The sequence below is a fragment of the Aquila chrysaetos genome, chromosome 5 (genome assembly GCF_900496995.4).
Source record: "Aquila chrysaetos chrysaetos chromosome 5, bAquChr1.4, whole genome shotgun sequence".
Taxonomy (NCBI): Eukaryota; Metazoa; Chordata; class Aves; order Accipitriformes; family Accipitridae; genus Aquila; species Aquila chrysaetos.
In genome coordinates this window covers 74,592,992-74,611,930 of record NC_044008.1, presented here as the reverse complement: position 1 = coordinate 74,611,930, position 18,939 = coordinate 74,592,992, and the positions used below count along the sequence as shown (strand labels likewise).

At 45.2% G+C, this 18,939-nt stretch overlaps 2 long non-coding RNA genes across 6 annotated transcripts in view; both read left to right on the top strand.

Annotated features, from left to right (window-relative positions):
* The window catches only part of LOC115341491, a 29,113-nt gene extending 24,679 nt beyond the window's left edge, over positions 1–4,434 (top strand). For 2 of the 3 annotated variants that reach the window (XR_003923423.2, XR_003923424.2), the window contains 2 exons: positions 3,081–3,384; positions 4,349–4,434. This is a non-coding gene — a long non-coding RNA (uncharacterized LOC115341491). The remainder of the gene's footprint in view (positions 1–3,080; positions 3,385–4,348) is intronic. The other variant, XR_003923425.2, reaches the window with a different exon arrangement.
* Positions 4,435–4,790: 356 nt separating this feature from the next.
* On the top strand, positions 4,791–18,477 carry LOC115341492. Of its 3 annotated transcripts, none has more exons than XR_003923427.1 (4): positions 4,791–5,592; positions 9,439–14,608; positions 14,827–15,795; positions 16,774–18,477. It is a non-coding gene; the product is annotated as an uncharacterized LOC115341492 (long non-coding RNA). The 3 variants fall into 3 exon arrangements; XR_003923428.1 differs by lacking the exon at positions 4,791–5,592 and adding an exon at positions 7,273–8,647; XR_003923426.1 differs by lacking the exon at positions 4,791–5,592 and having other exon boundaries at positions 7,275–14,608.
* Positions 18,478–18,939: the final 462 nt, after the last annotated feature.

The window sequence follows — 18,939 nt, the reverse complement described above, 5'->3', positions numbered from 1 at the left end:
AGCTTTCCCTTTCTCCCACTCAGCTTGCTCAGAAATCTCCATGGTGCTCCTATGCCTTGATCCCCCACCACGACCAATGGATCCTGGCTCTTTTTTTATGGAGACTCCCCACCGAGGTAGACGCTAGTTAAAAGGTTACTACCCAGCTGTGAAATATGTAGACAGGGTAACAGCTAAATGGCGGAGTGACCTCATATCTCATATTTATTGACTAAATGTGGCTTGAACTAGTCACCACTAGTAAAATAAACCACAGCCCCAAGTACTGCAGGAATATTCCATGGCAGACAGACTCCTGGTTCCTTGTCACACTCTTTCTTTCACTTGAAATATAAAAAAAAGGCAAAAACTTTGTTACTAATCTCATTTCATTTACAAGGTAGGTCCTGCAGAAACCCTTTCAGTGCAAGCTTACTTTTTCCTATGAGGAGAGCTGGGAATCTCTCTGGCTTTGCACTGAAAGAGAAGGAGCGAATAAGCCCTCTGGATTATGTTTTTGCCAACATCCACCTCAAGAAAAAGCTTGATCAGACTAGGCCAGACGTGTTAGGCTTTAACAGAGAGAGCTGGGGTCAGGCGGCTTTTTTGTGATATCTATGTCCACATCACACTTGCTATCTCAGGGATGAGAAATAGCTATGAGAAATCAGGAGGCTGCCTGAAGAAATGGATGTGGTATAAAGATAAAGTGATTCATTTCTTGCTTCTGCAGTGAATTAAACCCATTCAGCATCAGAGATGTTTTCCTGAGCATCTCCAGCTAGTCTAACCCCTCTGAAGGCAGGAGCAGCTGTGTCACGAATGTTAGGAGCCTGGTAAATACGCTGGAGGCTGCAGAGTGCTGAGGGGTGCAGAACAGATGAGGTACATCGGTAACGTTCCCAGAAACAGGGAATCACCGCTTCCACAGCGCTGCCGTCAGAAAGGGCCATTCACCTCCAGCTTCCTTTGCACAGCACCCAGCAGAGATGGGGGAGAATTGGGAAAAGCCGCAAGGACTTGGTTTTTCAGCTTCGCTGTCGCAACAGCGGTCGCTCACCTTCAGCATAAAGAAATGGAAGAAAACAGTAACTGAAATGCTTGGAAGTAGCACTGAGAGAGAGTTAGTGATTCTGGGTGCTGTTCAACCAGGAAGCAGAAATTCAGTTTGCCCCATTCCCTGGCACCCTGATTGCTCTTGGCATCTCTGTCTTGACATGGCACGTGCCTTTTCCACCAGCCCCCTGCCCCTGTCACGCTGAGCCTGGTCCGGGCGCTGCACGGGGCTGTTGCACCCACGGCATCGCCTTCCCCGAGCCGCCGAAGTCGCTGGCCGGGTGACCCATTTCTCATCGCCTCATGACCCAAAAGCCTGTGGGGTGTTGTAAACCATCTGCGTTGCGGCTTATTAGCTCACGGCCGTCTGTGGGTCCCTTGGGGGGGGTGGGTGGTGGAAGCCCTGTGCCACAATAACGGTAGTCTGGGCTGGAAAAGCCACAGTGCGTTGCAGGTGTTGCTATAACGTACCTCCCGGGATTACCTTTTTGGTCAAAATCCATGATGCAGTGTTTCCCTTTACATGCACATGGTGGCGGGGGGGGGATGCCGAGTATTGGAAAAAAGACGAACTTGGCACCAGGACGGGATACAGATGTTACCCATGAGCCCACGTCAACATGGGCTGTAAACTGCAGGCTCGGAGCCGAGCAGCAATTCGTGGCTGCCTTTCAATACGGTAATGATGCAGAAATCCCTTCCCTCACCCATCCTTCCCCTCCCCACCCACCAATTTCTCAGCTAAACTATTAAAGAGACTCAAAATTCAAGGGCTGAATGAGAATGATTATTTGGAGGTTACTAGTGATATGCAGTGTTGATATCTAGGCTGGTCAAAAGTCTTCTTGGTCATGTCACCTGGGATCTTATGCTAATTGTTATCGTGGTTAGTTTTTCCAAGCTAATATGTAGGCAGATAACGAGGGTCAGAGAAAGGAGAGGAAATGGCCTCGTTAATGCTCTGTAGAGATAATCATTCCTGCTTCTGTCTGGAGGGAACTTTGCCAGCAGGGAACAACAGAAGCATCTTTCCCTGCTGATGTGACACCCATTCTTCCCTAGCAAATTGGGTCACTGAGACTGAAGCCCTCTCTCTTTCCTCTTTTTTTTTAGGCAGGAAAAAATAATTGTGTCTCCTACTGTCTATGATAATATTTTGATAGGGGAATAAATATTAAAAAGCCATTATAAATGTCCCAAAATACCATAGCACTATTCCAGAGTTCCGCATTTAGGAAAGCGCTGTTCACAAATGGTGAAGCTAGTGAATTGCTATTTTTCAACCAGAAAAAATAACTTCATTGCTTGCTTGCCCTTATTATTCTTTGATTTGTTTAATTTCCTGTCTCTGACTTGAGCAGGACACTGGTTTGATTTGTGTGTCAGCTACGTTTACTCAACACACGATGAACAGGGTTTGAAGACTTTGTTGGGATGTGTCTGTGCTGCTTAATTTCACCTGTGCTTCTGGCTGTCCCCAATTCTTCAGCACTGAACACAGCCAGCTCTGGGCTGGGGTAGCCAACCATCCTCCAGTTTGGGGCTGAAGCCATCATGTTTCATGGTTTCCACCTGAGGTCATAAATCATGCCGGAGCTGGATTAAAGCTTAGGTTAGATTCACTGGCAGTTTTGCTATTTTCACTGAACCTTGCAGTGATTTGGACGTGAGCTGAAGATTTATGCGTATTTGCAGAGCCCACGGTTCCAGGTCAGAGCTTGGACTGAGGCATTACGAGGGAATCATTGCTTCCCTGAACGTCTTTGGTGGCCTCATCTGAAGCAAGAGACATTGCTAGGAAAACGCATCCAGTGCTTATCTCCCTGCTGAGTCTCCGTCTGAGAAGTGAGAGACTCGATAAAACAAGCCCCAAAATGCTGATATAAACATTGCTCAGGAAAAATGTGATCTGCCCTCGTTGTTCTTCACTCAGGCAATATCAGAGTCTGCATGTAACGATGCTGGGAAGAGCATATGGGCAGATCATGAGCAGAAAATTAAAAGCAGAGTGGAATACAGGTTTTATTTTCCTTTTGTAATTTCAGTACCTGCAAATGGGGGTCATGGATGGATGGAATATCTCAGGGAAACCCCAGCTCTGTGTCCCTGACATCAAGATAAACGGGCTGATGTGATACCAGTGTTTGAACCAGGGTGATGTCCTCCAAAACGTCCTGTCCCAGGGCAATCCCTCTCTTGGGAAAGGTAACTTGGCTGACCTGTTTATTACAGCTGTTCCCTCTGGATTGCTGAGTGGTTCCCTGATGTGATGCACATTGTCTTGTATCTGTGGCCAAAATTTTCCTTTCTGTATTCATCTGGATATTGTTGTCAGAGCTTGGAGCACAGGTGAGACCTTGTTTCAACCTGTGGGCAGGGGGATCAGGCTTTGCATGGTCCCTTGGGATGCTGTGATCTGAGACACCTCACCGCTTACCCACCTCACACGTGCCAACCCATGTGTGCATCCGTACACGCACATGCACACGCACTCCCTCGCCGGCAGATCTCCAAATCTGTTCTGGAGGAGTTGGAGCCGTAACAATACGGCAGTAAAAAATAATGAAATGCCATCATAAAAAAGATGTGGGAAAGCAATTATTTATTTATACCTAGGGAACTAGGAATAATACACCTGTTTCGTAGGGATGGCTGGCACAAAGCTGGCATTGCATAGTGGTACTTAATAATTTTTTACCGCACTTTATAGGCTCTTTCCTGCAATTAATGCTAAATAAAATCAACATTTTTCCAACTTGCATTTCTGGCTCTCATTAACTCCCTTCTTGCCATTCACCATCTCCTTCCCTCTCGGTATCTTTTCTTCCTTTGTATTTTTCTAAATTTTTCTTCACTCTTCACTTCTCATAAGCTCCAGTGTGTGGCAGCTTCAAAGAACAGGGCCTGCTCTCTAATGGAATTAACTGAGATCTACCAGCCTGGTGCAGGATCGTTCCGAACCATAGGGCTTAGCAAGGGCTACTCCTCCAGATGGAGCACGGGCACGTACCCAAGTGCAGGGATGAGCCCCAGAGCCCTGGCACGGGGCTGGGTGGCAGCACCCTCCCCCTCGATTCAAGCCCACAGCTGGGTTGGCAGCAAAGCCACAGAAAACCTACGGAGGACCTGATTTACAGCCGATGGGTGGCAATGCAAAAGGAAGGCTGGAAATTTAGACCATCGTCTGCTCAAGAGAATTGAAAGATAAACGAACGTGTGAAGCAAAATGCTATTGATGGTGCTGAGAAATGATCTCAGGACAAAACCGGTCCTGAGCTCTGCGCTGAATTAATTGTCTTTCTCTGTTTTTTAGGAAGGAGAAACTTCAAGGACTTGCAGCAACTGGTGAAAATGTCCCCAGTTTGGTTGATACTTTCTCTGTTACTTCACTTGATCAGGCAATTTTTTTCTACTGCATCCCCCCCCCCTGCCCCAAATTACTTCTATTAATTCCACCCCCCCCCCCCCCAAAAAAGAGGGACAATTTTTGCCTTCATTAATCCTCCCCCCCCCCCCTTCTGATTTTAAAATTTCAGATTTTCTGGCTTTATTTTCTATTCTTTTAAACAAAAAACTCCTGATTTTTCACACTGAAAAAGATTTTGGATGAAACACTCTCAAAATCTCCTGCCCCAAAATGCATGCATTTATTCCAAATGCCACTGAATTTGTTTCAAATTTAATATTTGTTTAAGTAGATAAAGTGAGCTGGGAGAGTAATTAAAAGGCAGGGTTCTCCCTGTGCCAGTGAACCTCAGGTGAGAAACTGGCCCGTAACCTCAAAGGCAGGAGAGGTTCAGCTCCAAGAATATGCACCATGAAGCCTGAAACCGAAGTCACCCAGGGCACTTTGCGATGGCGTGGGGACCCCTTCCGAGGCTTGCATTCATCACATCGAGAGGTTTTTTTCTTTTGTAATCAAGAGCAGTTGCAAACATGCCTCAGATTGCGGGACGGCTTTATCTGCCATCTCGTTCAGATGTGGGGGGGAAATAGGACCCACATGTTATCAGCTGATATATGAAATAGAGAGAGGATTATTAAGGAGGATAAAGGCCACAAGGAAAGAGGAGCCATGCCTGCTGCTGAGACCCATCTCTCCCTCCAAGCCTACGCTCCCTCCTCTCCCTTTTCCTTACAAACTCCAGTTAAATGATGAAAAGGCTGGTGTCAGGGCTTCAGGATTTATGTGGATAACGGCGCAGTGAGGCCTGGCATTAGAGAATTAGATCCACGTGTTGCTCCTGCAGGATGATCTATGGACAGGTTTCTGGGGATCAGCAGAAAAGTGAAATATGACGGCGGCTCTCCGGCTGGCTCTAATCTCGCCCCACTCCCGTGTCCCCAACCTGCCGGCAGTTCCTCCCAGCTGCCTGCCAGCCCAGGCGCCCTGCACCACCTCAATTACTTCTCTGTGGCTCGTGGGTGCTCCTCTGGGGTGGCCCATCCATGAAGAGCGGCTCAGGAGCACCAGCCAGGGCCAGGCATCCCGGGATGCTGCAGCCTGGCGCGGGCTGGACCCGATGGAGAGGTCGGGAGGCTGCGCAGTGCCCCGGGGTAAGACTGTTCTGAGCTTTTGCAGGGGCTGCGGAGTTTCACCCAGCAGCTCTGACAAGAGCTGAATGTATTTCCACAATATTTCTGGGAGCAAATCGGCAGCTGTGCCCCGGCACAACCACAACCTCTCGTTTGCAGAAGCCTATCCAGCCAAGTGCATCGGGGAAGGGGGCAGGTTTGGTGTCAGCATCTCTGGTGGTGCCCAGATTTGGTAGCAAGTCTCCCCACCATCCGTTCATCCTGGAGGAGAACAGAAGGGAAGACAAGCTTACGGTTGCACCATCCACGCAGGAGGGTGGGAGGACAGCCTGGCTCAGCCCCCTCCCGCTCCCCGTGACTCCTGGTGGGACTGCAGGTGCTTGTTCGGCTCGCTGCACAAGGAGCTGTTGCGCAACTGCTGGTTTTCCCTGGTGGGCTGGATTCAGACCTGCGGTGCAAGGCAGCGTGTCTTGCCCCAGGACCTGTTTCCCTGCAGGCTGTGGTCCTCCTCGTGCGAGTCTGCTCATTAAATGCACACCTCCACGCATCCATAGCTGAGGAGGCAGCAGGTGGTTATTATATCTCTGGAATCTGATTACTCTCAACCTAGACATAATATTAATAATTTAATATTCCCCTGTATATAACATTTCTCTTGCCTCCCACATAGCCCAAGTAAAGGGTTAGATATTTGCCTCAATATTATCTCGGTGTTTTTCTCCTCTGAGCTTTAACCTTTCCAGATTTTCCCATTAACACACCTGGAGGGAAAAAAAGAAACAAGACCTTGTCAAAAAATAGGAACCTCTAAACCTTCATTAGAGTGGGTTCCACCAGCACTGGATTTGGGGTGTAAGTGGTTGCAGCGGCCTCTTTGAAGTCTGTCATTACTGAAACAGTCCTCTTCCTCCTTCTCTTCTTCAGGTTAAGGCACCCACGTGGGTCAATCCATCCTTGCTACCGTCCCCTCGTCTGTCTATCCTGGGCCACTGCATTCCTACAAGACGATGGGTGCCATGAGCTGGAGTGAGCATCCCAGGGTTGGTGGCAGGAAAGCGCATCTCTTAAGGCCTTTGCACGTATAATCCTATTTATACCTTCTGGTCGAGTGGTTGCCTTCCTCGTGAGGGCAGATGACTGGTGACTCCTGCTTGACTACAACATGAGCTGTGCTAGGCTCGCCCAGTGATCGACAGTCGTTCTGTGTCAGTCATTCCCCTTTCTGTGCGTGTGCACTCTGTTATTCCTTGCTGAATGAAATGCTTTGCGTTTCTCTTTGCTGAACTGTCTTTGAGATTTTTTTCAGGCTCTGGCTCCAATTTTTTCAAGATCAAGCTAAAGGCCTGATTTTGGCATTGCTATTGTAGGAATTGTCTTGCTAGGACTCTGTGTGAGTTTCTCCATCTTCAAAATAGGGCTGACACTAATTGCCCATTTGCAATGCATTTCCAGACGCGTGGCTGTAAAGTGCTATATGAAAAAACAGGCATTGTTATTATGAAACCTTCAGGAAAAAAAATTAATAGATTCATATAACTCCACGGTCATTAAAACAAACCTTATGTGGATGGAAGAGACCAGAACTGAATAAACCTTGAGCAAACACAGCCTTTCACAATGAAACACAAACTGGTTTTAATCAGCAGTGCCAAATAAGTTTTATTTTCCGAGGTTTCTTTTTCCCCCATCTCCTTCTTTCAATATTAGCAGTTGCAGAAGAGCACATTGGCCTGACGAAAAGAGAGGAACCTTGCCCGACTCCTGGTCTTAATGAATATCATTTTTAAAAAACAACAACAAAATACTCTGCTTGGGCTGGCCAGGTCTCAAGTTGCTTTCAGCTACACTAGGATCTCAGCCAGCCTTTCTGAGTGTGTTATCCTGTGGTTAGAGCACTGCTATTTGTCCACAGATTTTGGACAAAATTGGGTTTAAGCCCCATCAGATGGTAAGAGATGGCAGACGATCACCTCCTTGCTTTCACGTCCTTTAGGGAACCCACGCAGCAGTTTTTCATTCTGCCTCCCCAAAGCTTCTCCTATGTTTGTTTGGGAGACAGAAATAGCTTTCTGCTAAGAGGATGGTGAGGTTACGCATCCTGAGCTGTCACGGTGAGTCAATAGCCTGGAGTGGTGGAGCTGCCTGCAAGGCAAGGAATGGGAAACACCCTCGGAGGGGAGCCCTGTGCTGTCCACCTCATCTCTGCCTGCACCGGGGAACCTCTCTCCAGCAGGACACCTTCCACGCAGGGATGTTCTCATTGCTTTTTAAGTGCCCTGGCTCCTCTATGAGGTTGATGGCTTGATCCTGAAAAGGCCACCATCCCTACCTTTCAGCAGCATGAGACAGCCTCCAACTGGAAAAGGACGGGAGATCTAACTTTCGTTACGATAATGACATCTCTCTGTCTGTCTATCCCTTTGCCTCTTTCCTCCATCCAGACTTTAGACTCTCCATGGACCTTGCCACCATCTGCCTAATGACTGGGATGCTGGAGGCTGGGGTCGTCAAATACTTACAAATAGTTACCTCTGTACAAATTTGACCCTGTGCTGATCACTCAGCATCATAGACTTTCCATTTTCATATACACCAGATAACTTCAGCGTCCAGGGCAAAAAGCTATTGCTGAAGGTCATGTTGGCATCTAATTCTTGACATGAAAGGTGCTAGCTCTAAATCACTGGTGGTGGGATTCGTCGAGGAGAAGGAAAAGGGAACTTCTGTTCTGTCTTAATCTTCATTTCCTCACACTGAATCCAGGGTCATCTCTGCGGTGAAGAAGGTGGAGACTTAGCATCTTGTGAGCTGTCAAGGAGGAAAAGCTGGGAGAAAACGGCCCAGTGATTAGCAGCCTTGCTAATGCACACCTAATTTTTAGTAAAACCTGTGATGTCTACTTGCAGGTTCATTTGTAAGCACTGAATTTAGTGACATGTCTTACAATGATGTATGTGGAGGAGGGCTTTTGGATGATGCATGGGTCAGTCTAATTCCTGCATGGGAAACATCCAGTCTATGCTACTTTCACTATCTGGAATAAATGAGCACCCTTCTGGTGATGCCATCAGACCATGTGAGCACCAGCCAGACCTGGAAACGTGCAGATTCTTGGTAGCTGTAGGAGTGTAAGATTGTGTAACTCATTAGCAAAAGTGTGTAACTATTTGCAATCTGTTGTTTCCTGCTAACAGGTTTTGGTCCAGCTCAGTAATGGTATTTAATCACCTACCTCTTTGTGATTACATTGGTATGTAGGCATTTAATTATATTTTGTCCTCAACTAAGCTAGGTCCATCATTTTTCATTTGTCGCTGGCAAAGACTGTGCACAAAGATGTGTAGTAACTTTTAAGCAACTGCCAGTTCCTGGTGATGCCGAGACCTTCATTTTTCAGCTCAGCTGGCTGATGTATAGGTGCTAAAGCTGGTGATCTTGCATTCATATCTAACCCAGCCTGAGGTTCATAAAAATGGCACAGTCATTGCACTGTCAACAAATACTTTCAAACAGTAATGACAGTGCCCTAAAGCAATTTCCTTCTGATGTTGCTTAAGATGACGACAATGACTTGTAAAAGATAGAAACCTCCAGATTCTTTGGCCAGGCGGGATCTCCTGCTGATGCTTTGAGTGTCTCGCACTTGGGTGAGACTTTGTGTCCCATCAGCCCAAAGGATGAGTGAGTGGGTGGTGTCTGGGCAAGGCTGAGGAAAAGAGACGAGGCGATTGCAGAGACCAAGAACAGAACTGATGGTATAGCAGTGGGATGAGTTCTGGATTTTGTAAGCAAAAGGCATATTCCTCTATTCATCATTTCTGCACAGACCTTTTTTTTTTAAAATTTCATTTTATGGTACTTCTGCAGACACCAGTGCAGGAATACACAGTCCTGTCACTGAGGAAAGGGTGGCAGGCTGCCATGTCCCCTCCCCAGTTGTCTACGATAGCACTGGGCAGGTTCCCCAGCGATGAGAGAAGTACAGTGATGCACACGCGTCTGTTGGGTGGTTGAAGTTCTCAGTAGCTCTGCTGGAGCATGACTAACAGGTGAGCCAAAGAGAAAGATGCGAGAGAGGCACTGCACAAACGCTGAATAAAGGAGAGTCCCCTCGCCAAAAAATGTGCAGCCTGGTGAGATGGGGACAGGGCAGGCAGTGAGGAGCAGCATAGCCCAATCCCATACCCTTCCCACTGACTCTCTTCAAGGAGGTCCATCCAGTGCTCTTGAACCACTAAGGCTGATAGTCTCACCTGCAGACGTTTCTGCCTATGAACTCATGAATGCAAAGCACCAGCAGTACATCACCAGAGACAATTCCTTGAGGCAGCCAGTCGCATCAGCCAGTCTCTCCGCTGCGTTTGTCACAAATCAAGTTATTACCTGCCACATCCAACGTGACTCTGGCGTTACTCACCATGTTTACTTTCCACCCAACTCCCTGCTGCTGCAGCGCAGAACCAGTCGTGCCAGCTAACGAATGCCATCTAAACAGTGTGGAATGGACTTCTTATGTGCTAGATATGTTAGGTCATGTAAGTCCTTCCCAAGGGGTATAATTAGAGATCGCCACACCCGCCTTACACATGTTGAGCTTGACAAGGCTTGTTGGGCTGCGAACCCCCCAGTAGCACAAGTAAACAGCTTGCAATGAAGTCTGCCCGGAGGGCTGGCTGTTCCATCGCTGCGGCGCATCGCCCGGTGCCAAATTCATGGGCTGGAGACGCCTGCCTGTGGGTTTGCACAAAACAGTCGTGACAGCCAGCTGGGCGATGCTCTCTGCTCACAACCCATTCCCATTTGCTCGCTGCTTACATGTTGCAACCAACATGGGCTTGGAGGTGACTTGTAGCACTCTGCTGTGAAATATTACTGGGGGTGGGGGAAATAATACCCTTCTCTCTGCACAATTAGTTTGGCCATGAATATTTTCTGTTAAAAAATCAGTCTCTCCAAACTGAAGACATTTTGCTTTTTCCATTGCTGCAGCTTCCTCCCATTTTCCAGTAGCATAAATGGAAATGGATTTTTTTTTTTTTTTAACTTTAGATTCTTATTTTGTGAAAGGACAAAAAAAACCTCGAAGAGGTAAATGCATCTGGCAAAACCTTCACTTACTAAAAAAAAAAGTAATCCAGCTTGGAAGGACGTTTCCAAGAGAATATGAGAAAATGTAAGATCAGCTCTATTTGAAAAGGAATTGCCTTCTTCCATTGACAAGTGACAGAGAGGAAACCGTTGTTCTTATTTAAACATAGCCCAAACCTGCAGCGTATAAACTTCTGTTGGTCTCAGGCTTGTGGTCCTTGTTTCTTTTTGCTTTTCATCTTCAAATCTGTCTTTTTTTTTCCCTTTTACTGTCATGCCTGACTCCTTTTCTCTCTCATGTAGGAGGTCAGCTTTTCAAAACTGATCTTAAGTCACCTTACATCCAGAGTCAGCGTCCTTGCATCCAAATAGCCCAGCATCATTAGGATATTTCAGCGCAGAGAGGCTGCTGTCTATGAGCTGTTTATGCAACTTTCTCTGAAGTATCATCTCGTCCAGGCCACAGAGATGCCTGGGCTGATGCAAGCTTGAATTACCCATGTTTCTAGGTCAAACATCTCAGAAGATCTCTCCAGACAAAAAGCCCACAGCCTTCAAAAGGCGAGGAGGATGCCTCCAGTTAAGCTATCAGAGGGGAAAAAATCCCGTATTTCCTTTTAATTGATTTTTTCAAACTCTGCCCTTCCAAAAAAATAAAATAATACCCAAGGCGCATGTAGGTATGAAGCAGAGCAGGATGTTAAATACGCAACCTACGTCAGCAAGGAGCTTGCTCGTAATCAACCATCCACCTGAAATACCTGGGGGCAAGGAAGGAGGCTGTGGGAACATGTTGCAACAGACTGAAGCCATCTCGGAGGAGAGCTGCCACACAAACGGCGAGGCGGAAGGGTGCCTTCAGAAGCCACTTGTTAAACGTCTCCTGTTTGATCCCCACGTAACAGCACGCCAGGAGCAGGATGAAAATGTTAATTCCAAGAGAAGTCCCCCCTCCTCACTCCAGCAGGTTTATTATCCTAATTGACTTACGGCACTCGGTTCTAAATTAGCCTGCTTGGAAATGTGATCGGCACCAGTAATTTTCCACTTTATGACATACTTTATAATAAATAATTTAAAAAATCATAAATAGCAGTAGTATTAGATCACTGGCTCTCATGAACTAGCCTTAGTTTAAAGTATGGTGTAGAAAAGAGGGGGTTTTTTTGATGATGCATCCTTAAAAACCGTGTCTGTGTTACTCTTTTGCTGTAATTAAATTATTGCTTATAAGAACTTTTGCTTGGTCAAAAAGAAAAAAAAAAAACCCAATTATAATAATTCCACTTCAGTGTTTTCCATAAGCTCCTAGCCAAGTTGGCCAATAACTAAGGCAAAGAGCAGGGAAAAAAAAGGTATGTATTGTATACTCACTTAAAACTTGGCTAGAAATGACCTTTTATTGTCTAATTTTTTTTTCCATGCCCAGCTTGGCTACTTGAGGCAAACTCATTGCCAAGTTTCTATAATGTGTTATTTTCCTATGTGTTATATGTTCAAAAACATTTTTAAAAGCTGCCCTCGAAGTGTTGTACAAAGGTTTTGCATGGACAAGGCCAGAGGACCCTGGGTTTGATAGCGGTACCAATGAAGATGCTGGCGTTCAAAACCAAAATGTTTTGCTTGCTTTTTTTTTCTTTTTTTTTTTTTTTTTTTAACTTTTTTTCCCCCCCTGTCCTGTTCCCCATGCAGCCCAACATGGCAAGATCTCCAAATGGGCTGTGCTAACAAACGCAGCTGAAGACAGCCATGTGATGTTAATATAAACCTCCTCTGTCAGCTTGGAGAGGCACCAGGAAATCACCCCAGGAATGCTTTTTGCAGCGCCTGTCTCTGCTCGGTGCCACGCGGTGGCATTTGTCAGGCGCACTCAGCCGCGGCTCTCCGGAGGGCGCGGACCCTTTTCCCTCTGTCTGGGTCACTGTTACATGTGTTGTGTTGTGTCTGAGCACATCGATGACTTTTTAATTTAAAAAAGAAAAAAAAAAAAAAAAAAAGGAAGCGATTCTGGGTTACAAAAACCAACCCCCAAACCAGTTCCTGTCATTCTGGCTCATCCATAAGGATCTGGCCATGGCATAAGTGATACTTGAGTCACGATAAAATAAGAACTGAAACTCTCCTTACATTCAAGGGTAATTTCTCTTTGAGTCCCTCATTAAAAACACCACACTGGAATAAATATAAAGACCAGGGGCTCAGGCATATTCTTATTTGGGATCATTTCGTTTTAGAAAGGAAGAAAAATAATTTTAAAGTTTGATGCAATTTCTTTTGTGGTCATGCAGTTTAAGTTTGCATTTCACTGCGTTTGCCTCAGAGACATGTTTAATTTCTTTCTTTTTTTATATTTAATTTCATTTTCTGGTTTTTATGAAGTCCCGCAATGGTTTTTTTGTGGTGAGCTGCCATGGTGTTACCAATGCATCTGAAATATTACAGCCAGAAAGACAGCCACTTGAAAGCAATAATGAAGGCAAGTCTGTCCTAGCTTTTATTTCCTATATGTATTTTGTCCTATATAAAGTTATACAAAGGGTAAAGCTTCCAGACATCCTGATCCTGCAACTGCTTATAAACATATTTAATTTTATTATGCAGTGGCACAAGTTGAATACATCTATAATACAGAGATGTAAGCTCTAGCTTTTGAACATAATTTAGAAATCCAGCTACAGAAAAGCAAATAAAAGTGCAATTTTCAATGTTGTACAAGTTTCCTCTCTGCATTTTGTGTTACCAAACATCTTTTAAAACCCTACCCCAAGTGATTTAGGAGCAAAAGTCCCACTATCAGAGACAGGAGCCTAAATCAGTCAAATGTGGCAGAAGGTGATTATATTCCTGATGGGGCCTTTTCCATTTTATGGATCAACCTATTTTCACATGTTTATCTTCACTCTGATGTAGATGGACTCACTCTTCATTAGCATGTTGGTAACCGAGCGCATATTTAACTCTGCTATGTGTACTGCTGGCATTTGTTGGGTTACTTAAATGTAGGTCAAATCAGAGAGGGCTTGGAAGAAAAGTGGAGACAAAATTGAGAGAGGAAAGGTGGTGTGCAGCACGATGCACACAGATGGCTTATTATCACTAGGACCATGTGGCAGAATCCAAACTCATCTGACAGTCTGTTTTCATGATACAAAACTCTTTCAGGGACTGCTGAATCTCTGAAAGTATCTGGGTGCATTCTGCATGATGTTCACACTTCGCTGACCTCGCAGAAGCCTTGGAGAAGTTGCAGTTTCAAATCTAGTTTTGCAAACTAAGAGGTTTAGTGCAGTGCTTGCGGTGGGATGGAGATCCCACCAAACATTTTGGTGTTTGCCAGGTCTCTCAAGCCAGACTCACCAGGTTTCTACAGGTTTCCAGAGACCAGATGGACATTTTGTGGGTCCCACCTTGCCTGGCATCTCTGCAGGAGTAAAAGTAACTCAACAGAAGCTCTTCTCTGTGGATCTGTCCTTACCTTTCTCCTGCTCAAAGACTACGCAGAAAGCAAGAATCAAACGACTGAAGGATTTACGTTGGAACTAGATCCCCATGGATCAGAACATGAATAACACCTCCATCCCCTCCCAAATCTTCCAGGCCTGACCTTTCACAATCTCCATTTCCTGACCAATGACTCCAAAGAAAATAGAGCTGCTAGTTGGTATTTAATGGAAATCTGCGCAAAACTTGTCAAAATACACCACCATGCCTGTCAGATGCCTGGGACAAGACCTCTACAGTAGTTTCCAGAAACCCAGTGCAATTACTTACATTTTAAATTATCTTTAATTGTCGCATGTGAGCTACAGAAACATTTTTCCCCACTCTGAAGCAAGACCTCGCTATTAAGAGTCACCCCATAATTGCGGCTTTAATAGGGGGACCGCAGCAGGTCAGCCGCGAAGGTTAGCGCAGGGCGCAGCAAGGCGAGAGCGGCTGCTGAACGCCAGTAAGTGGAAGTGACACATCACAATAGTCCCATCAATTATGTAGGGGCAGTTTGGAGTGTAAACTTTTTAGTGAATCTAATTACCTCGCCAGATGTTTTAATCCAATCTCCTTGCCCCTCCTCTGCCATCAAATACTATGCTGTTTTTTGAGTCCCTGATATGAAAAAGTCACCTTAACTATAGAATCTAGAGTAAACTTGTTGCATTTTTTTTGCAGGAACTGAGCATCTTTTTTGCTATCCGAGAGATTATTCAGGTTCATGTGTGACTCGGTACTCGTGGGATTGCACTGAATCAGAATGAATGCGCTCATGAATTGATAAGGGTGTCATGAAGGGTGCAAGACTGATGAAAAATAGATGAGATGGTGTAAATATGCTCAAGAGCTGAATGACAACTGTTAGCCCGGCAATGCCGAATTTAAGCAGGCCCTGTCAATAGCATTAGAGATGCTGCACCAGATTTTCCAGGGCTGCTTGCAAATTGACCTAATGTTCCTGTTGACACAAAACCTTGAAAGCGCAGCTAAAAGCGGCATTGCTGAACACTCCTGATTCGCTCACAGATTGCGGTCAGAAGTGAGCATGAAAGAAAATACTTGCCTATGCATCCAGGAGAGGGGAAAATAGTGAATTAACTGTGCACACAAACGCATGATATTACCTTCCAGAAGCGTAGAGCAGAGAAGGAACCTGCCAGCGTTGGGAGGAGTTTCCTTGTCATCCACTGAACTGTGGTTTTTGGTTCGGTGGCAGATCTGGGTGTGCACATGCAACGTTGATCAGTCTTCAGCCTTGACTGTGGTGCATGGAAAAAATCTCTGTCTTTGACAACTTAAATCCCTAACGTGAAAAAACCCAACTCAAATCAGAGGAGTCTCAAACTGTTCTTTGTCAGAACTCCAGTTGACCAAGTTGATGGTCTTTATTTTCACCAGCTTATCACATTAATAGTTGCTTTTCTTCACTTCTTGCCCCATCTTGTTCCTCAGTGAGAGAACATTCAGACTTGTACCAGGCATGTTAGTCGCATGCTCTTGGAAGGAAACATGCAGAGCAAACAATGAAACAAGGCTGTTTATAAAGCCTTCAACACATTAGGCAGTGGAGAAGAGCCCAAGTTTCCACGTAAAGGCCTGAATGGACAAGAATGACGTGAAACACATGGAAAATATGGAAAATGTGGAGTAAGTAATAAAATTATAAATAAAACAAATACAATAAATTGGGAATGCAGTTTTACTCATAATGATTTGTGTTCCTAGTAACCCAAGACTCCCTTACCTTTGGAAAATTGCATGTTTTTCCAATGGGGGAGCTGACTGCAGGTAACAGGCCTGACGGGTTGTGCGGTGGCTTGGGCCATTGAACGGCTCAAGTGTTCGGCAGGGTCTGCTGCAGCCTTGCATAAGCCCCTTTCTCTGACAATGACTTGCATCATCATCTCAGGAAAAATCACTTAATCAAGCGGGGGTTAGTGTTAGTGCAGGAATTTTGGCCAGCAATGAATCTTGGCTTGTTCTGGGTAGAGAAGTTTGCCTGATGGAGATACCCAGATGCATTGTGCTAGGTTTGCTTCCCCCCCCCCCCAAGTTTTCTTGGTTATCAGTGCCTGTACTTCCCTCCGTGAGTGTGCTCTCCCAGTGCTACCCTGTGGATGTACTGGTGGGATGGGGACTCCAGTTTGTCATTGCCATGAAAGTTGGCAGGTACTTCTGGATCTCATACTGTGGGGTTGCCTGCAAAAACTCTGCTTTTATAAAACACTCGTACAGAGGCTGTCTTTAACAACTTCAGTATCTTTTCAGCTCCAGAAAGGAATGCTCAAAAGCCAACTCTGAAAAAAAAAAAATAAAGTGCTTGTCTGCTTTAACCACTGCTGGTGCTTTATCGTTAGATTAACAATAGATAGAGTTATAGAATAAGCTTATCAAATACATGAAATATGGCTTGTATTCGTAACTAGTCAAAGGGCTGCTGGAGCCCAGGAGCCAGCACGGTTAAGGGCACCTGTAGCAAAAGCCAACAGGACAGAAAGAGTAATGGAGCTGGACTCACCTGCCTCTGACCCTTTGTTCCAATTAGTTAGGTACCAATTTTGGTGTAGTCTATTGGGAATGGCTTTGGCACAAGCCAAGAATAAGGCTTAAATTCATGATTTTCAGATGGAAGAATTTATATCCAAATGGACCATCTAAAAGGGCAGCAGAAGCCCAGAGGAGTGAAGCAACGAGCCCAAAGTCATTATGAGAACTGAAGCGTGCACACAAAGCACAGTGCCATGGTCTGAGACAATTAAATGCTGAGTTATATGAAACTGTCCCTTTGCTGTTGTCAACAGCTTGGAAAAGTTTCCTTTGATACCACTGTGATGATTTGTTTTGCTGCGCTAGCAATAAAAGAAAAAAAAGGGGAGAGGGGAGTACAAGCAGTGTATGAATTGCCGCTATTCTTCAAGGTGAAAGATCTGAATTTCCATTTCCCTGTGCCATTAGGACTGATATGGGTCTGACTGGCCAGTATATGGTGAAAAAGTCCCTCCGTGTGCCAGTATTGAAAACTGTTTGTGCATTAGTTGGAGTCTTTGCCAGTGAAATAATATCGTCCCCTTTGTTTATTATATTGAAACTCGATAAAAGAAAGTGTCGGAGGGGGAAAAAAATAAGTTTGCGGTGTGAAATGAATGTTCTCGTCTGGGCTCCAGGATGCAGCCGTGAGTAACGTCTGTGGTATCGCTGGGCGTCCTACTGCAAAAAACAAGTTATTGTGCTGCAGCTGTAATCTGTGGATTTGCTGGGAGAGGGACAGCCCATGTTTTGTCAAGGGACCGCCACACTCCATCAGTTATGGGGACTGTCCCCTTTCAGGGGCATTGCCTCCTGGGGTGATGGTGGTGGCATAGACTCCGTAAGTAACTCAAGTCCAGATCTAGATGCCCCACACTGTTATTCCCGAAAATGGCAGACCCAGGCAAGCTTGTTCTGAAGCCCAGCATTATCTCGGTGCCTCAGCATTCAGAATAGATGCCACTCCCCCATTCTTTTTCTGAAGAAGTGACTACTTGTTGGAGATATTTCTGGATCAAAAGCTAGCTTTGCTGTATTGAAAATTAGCAGAAAAGAACCCAACCAAATGAAGTGTCCTTTTCAAATGAGAAAGCTAGATGCTGTGTGTTGTCAACGTGCTTGCAAGTTGATGGAACCCCTTTACAATACAGTGGCAAGGAATTCCTTTAAATTACAAAATCAAAGCAAAGCCAAAACAAAACCAAACAACCCCCTCCAAGCCCAAAAGGTCCCTGTACAAAAAAGGCTATTAAAAAAATCTCACATGGCTGAAATGCTGCAAGATTCCAAAAGTATTAAGCAACATCAATTTGTAAGGGGGAGGAAAAGTATTAGTCAGATTATAGATGCTTTGGGCCAGTCCTCACAATTTTATTTCACATCTGTAAGTGTTAGCACTGAGGGCTCTCACTCTATGACAGGGGACCTAGGTGTTAATTCAATAGGAACTGTAATAATAGCAACAACAGCAGCAATAACACCAGTAGAAATATTGGCATCCACCTCACCCAGCTCAGCACACACGCCACTGGACTACCAGACTATATTGATTTTTACCTGGGCAGCTATAATGTGTGACTGCATGGATGAATACAATAAAGCAGAAAGGCAATGGTAGCACAATACGACGTGGCCGTATTGCACTTTCTGGAGCCTGAGCTGGCACAGCTCTGGGAGGGAACAGCTGGTCCCTGCGAAAGGTCTTGTGTTTCTTTGGGTCGAGGACCAGTGCAGCACCTTCAATATTACCAGCACAGTCTTTCAAGAAATTGTTTTTCCAGAAGAAAGACATTGGCTAAATGAATGAAAATAATACAGGTTTATTTGAAAATTAGGATCCTTCATGTTTGGTTTTTAGTTTTTAAAACTTTAGAGGGTATTTCAGATCATAGTTTCTTCTGTCTGTGTAACAAGAGCATTAGAAGCAGCATGGGTTTAAGTGAAATTTGAGATTCACATGACTCCAAACCCGGAGTTTTACAAAAGACGACAATGAACATCCCTCTGCCCCAGCTTACATCATGGCAGTTTGGCATCTAGAAATAATACTGCTTTACTGAAATGCTGCAACTAGTCAACCAGTCCCTTCTCTCCTATACTGCGCTGTAGGATAGGTGTCTATCCTTTTCTTCTTGAGATGAAGGCTGTGATGAAAGGATACCCCATCAATTAATAGAAAAAATAAGAAGTACTAAAGAGAAAGAGCCCCTCCTGGCTTCAGATAGCTGCAGCTTGGTAAAGTTGGAGAGCAGGGCATCCTAAGGG